Genomic DNA, 4,333 nt, shown 5'->3' on the forward strand with positions numbered 1-4,333 from the left:
TGAAGGAGTTACACCCTTCCTAAGAGCCTGGCCCAAGCCTGCTTGGAATCAACAGGGATTTGCTGAGTGACAGTGATGAGCTTTGGATCTGGCTCTGAAACATCTGCAAGCTTGCAGAAAGGGCCAACATGATGTTCATGGCATCAGTGGGTGTGGGGAGGCTGCACTACAATCCCGGCATTGASGGGTGTCCCTGTGGCCCAGGCAGGTGGTAGCCCAGTGGTGACAAGGTGCAGGSAGCGGCATTCCTGTCCATACACCTCTTGCCAGGGATGAAACATGGCACTGACTGGGGCCCTTGCTGGGATTTGATGGCTGAGTCAGGGCTCTGCAAGAACCTCTCCCTGCCTTTTCCTCCCATGGATCAACCTGTCCATCACTTTGTGTGTCAAACAAAGCCTTGGGTGCTTTCCTCAGGAGAAGCCCACCCAACCTCCCCGGGTGCGTGCACCCTGCAGGAGCAGTCATACTCCCAAAAKGGTATCGGGGTGCAGGGCCAAACAGGTGGGAAACTGCTCAAGTGTGCCCCACCCCCATCTTTCTTTGTGAAACCAACTTTTGACTTCTGTGGAAGTCGAAAAGGAGGCAATTCATCTTTACATGCCTAAGCGGAGAAATACAAACCTGACAACACAGGGCTGTTGAGGGGAAAGGGTGTAGGCACTGCCTGTGGCAGGGGAAAGGCTGCCACACCAGACATGCTCTCACTGCAGCCTGATGCAATGTCCCTGTGAGCTGTTTGCTGAGGCAGAGATGGTCTCTGCCCATGGGCCCACCTGAGGGGACAGCAGTGCCGGCATGGCATGGGATCTCAGCTCCAGCAGTGCCTCTGGCTTCAGAGGCCATGCTCTGAGAGTACAGCTGTGCTAAGGCACATGGAGGACAGGGAGGTGACCTGAAACAGCCAGCACGGCTTCACCATGGACAAGTCCTGCCTGACCAACCCACTGGCCTTCTGCGTCAGGGTGACTACAGCAGCAGAAAAGGAAGGGCTRCAGGTGTCATTTACCTGGATTTCTGTAAGGCCTTTGGCACAGTCCACTCACCACTCACAACTTTCTTCTCTCTGAATTGTAGAGATGGATTTAATGGGTGTACTGCTCAGTGGATGAGGAATTGRTTGGGACAGTCTTATCCAAAGGGGAATGGTCACTGGTTGAATGGCTCAATGGAGACTGGTAAACAGCGTTGTCCCTCCGGGACCACCTTGATACTGGACAAGACTGTTTAACATCCCCTTTCCTCTGCCATGGCAGGGCATTTCAAACCAGGTGACTTAATTTGAGCCACTGAGATTAGCTCACTTGGTTACAGCATAATGCTAACRACACCAAGGCTGTGGGTTTGATCTCTGTATGGGCCATTTACTTMAGAGCTGGACTCGATGGTCCTTGTGGGTTCCTTCCAACTTAGAATATTCTRTAATATATCTTCATCAGTGACATAGTGGGATCAAGTGCACCCTCAACATGTTTTCAGATGACACCAAGCTGTGTKGTGCAATTGACACATCTGAGAGTGCTACATAAGCTCGAGAAGTGGGCCCATGGGAACCTCACAAGGTTCAACAAAGCCAAGTACAAGCCCAGTKCTGCGTCTGGATCAGGGCAGCCTTAACTATCAGTAAGGGATTGAGATGAAGGGATTGAGAGCAATCGTGCAGAGGACTTGGYGGARCTGRTAGATGGGGACTGGTCATGARCTGTCAATGTGCAYTCACWGCCCAGAAAGCCAAATGTGWMCTGGGCTGCATCCAAAGCAGKGTGGGCAGGGAGAGGACTCTGTCCCTCTGCTCTGTGCTCTGCTGAGACCCCACCTGCAGWGCTGCATCCAGATCTGGGGTCCCTGCACAGGAAGGACATGGACCYGTGGGAGTGGGTCCAGAACAGGGCCACAAAAATGATCAGAGGGCTGGAAGGTTTCTCCTATGAAAACAGGCTGAGMGAAATAAGGTTGYTCAGCCTGGAGAAGGGAAAGCTCCAAGGAGACCTTTTTGGATCCCTTTAGTACCTAAAAGAGGCTTACAAGAAAGATAGTAACAAACTTTTTAATGGGTTTGCAATAAGACAAAGTGGAATGATTCTAAACRAAAGGAGGGCAGATTCAGACTAGATAGACATAARGAAGACATTTTTTACAATGAGGGTGGTGAAATGCTGAACAGGCTGCTCAGAGAGATGGTAGATGTCCCATCACTGGAAATATACATGATCATGTTGGATGGGACTGAGCAACCTGATCTCAATGAAGATACCCCTACTCATTGCAAGGGGGTTGTACTAGATGTCCTCTCAAGATATTTTCCAATCCAGGCTATTCTGTGATTCTATGAAATATATTTATTTCAGTAGGATTGTTATACAGCCTCAGTTCAGTAAGGGGAATAGAGATAGCAGTGGGAACAGAATAACATACTCGGTGGCTGGGAGCAGAGGTCAGCCTCATATTGGCTGTGGCAGTGCTTCTCAGCATGTCCTTGCAGGRCAAGGGTGGATGAGGCACTGGGCTGGCACAACAAGCGCCAAGATAGGAGCTGGGKAGCTATCAGTGACTCCTATCAGTGACCCTGACCTGGCAGCAAAGAGCTCATGGCTGCAGCACCTGGGGTAAGGAAGGCAGCCTGACTGCAAAATGAGGAGAGCAGGTTCAGATCATCCCACAGCTGGTCTCATTTTCTTATACGGCTTTGGCATGCAGAGCTGCTGGAAAGGGCCTAGGTCAGTGGAAAAACAAAGTCAAAGTTTCAGTGGGGCTGGGCGGAAGAGAGAAAGATGGAGGAGGGCRTGCAGTGGGGCTGGAGTCAGGGGCTGTGATGCTTAACAGGGAYAGAGTCCAGCAGCCAGTGCTGCTGCATTTGTAGGGAGTCAGGGCTCCTGCCTATCTGAAAGGAAAGCAAGACAAGAGGGTGGGAGGGGATGCAGGCAATTTACAAGAGGGCTTTTCCAGAGGCTCTGATTAATCATTTTGGCATCAAAACCCATTTAAGCAATCTCTGCCCCAGGCATAACAAAGTAGAAACCACAGGGTGGGGAACTGCAGCAGGGATGGGCAGAGACAATTAAGCCATCTGCCATCAGAGAAAACTCGCTGAACTACCATGGGAGGATGGTGGAGCCAGTACAGTACAAACCGGTCACCAGTAGGTCAGAGATTCAGAGGGCTGGGCAGACCCTCTACCGGAGGGATGGCTGCAGGGCAAGAGCAGGAGCGAGCACAGAGAATGTCTGGRGGCTGGTGTGCTTTGCAGCTCAGAGCAGCCCCAGCCAGCTTCAGCCACTTTGGGAAGACACAGGAAGCTGGAAACCAAGAAAAGCAACTTGGTTTTTCCATGCAGAAAAGGTTAACTACGACCCTGCTAAAAACATCTGCCTCCTCTGCTGAGGYGACAAAATACAGCAGCCAGGGGAARGTGACTTGAAGAATCAAGTCACTAAAGCTGCTTTTTCATCATGATGCCATCTACTAGGAATAACTAAAAAGGACACTAAAACTGTCTGGGACTTTACCTTSAGAGTAACAGAAGTTAGGGGATATTTCAGAGGAGAATGATCATAATTAGGGTTGTATATAGAATTAGAAAGAATATTCCAGCCAAACACATTAGTAACAACTGGTATTGCCTGTGGAGACAATCACTGACTGAACCTAGTGAAGCCTTGGATCAGGTCCGGCTCTTTGATTTACAGCTGCCCTGGGTGCAGATTGGACAAGGACCAGGCACATTTGTTCCCAACCCATCTGGCTGCTAGGACACCACAGCAACGGGGCTGTGGTGCCAGACTGCACCTTACCAGGTCCTGCTACCACACAGGAAATGTCCAGCCAGCCTAAATCCATTTACAGCAYGGCCACACACAGAGAGGCCTACAAAGAACCACAGACAACCAATTTCTTCACTGAAACATTGCCCACTTACCCAAGATGAAGGAAAACAGTCACAGAACTGACCTTCTAGAAAAAACTAACTGCTGGAATAGAACTCACTGTTTGAAAGCTTGTCAGCAGGAAAAGAAAAACATCTAGAGAGCTATCATCATATCCCCATTTGGGGTTTTGCAGGCCTGCATTTTATCATTGTCTTGGTTTGAAAGATAAGTGCTTGCCAATGAAGGCAGGGACCTCCCTTGGAGCAGTGAATATGACCCCCCTTCCCTCTGAATTATTATAACTTTGAAATCACAAGGCTTTCAGGCAAAGATATGGGTAAAAGGGAATAACAGTTTTTACTAGTATGTATAACAAGGTAAACAACAACAATAGCAACAACCCACCCAACCACAAACCCAGTGACACTTTCCCTGCGCTGCCACACACCCTCCCCTTTGGTGCAGTT

The sequence above is a fragment of the Malurus melanocephalus genome, unplaced genomic scaffold (genome assembly GCF_030028575.1).
Source record: "Malurus melanocephalus ecotype Western Australia unplaced genomic scaffold, MMel_1.1 scaffold_93, whole genome shotgun sequence".
Classification (NCBI taxonomy): domain Eukaryota; kingdom Metazoa; phylum Chordata; class Aves; order Passeriformes; family Maluridae; genus Malurus; species Malurus melanocephalus.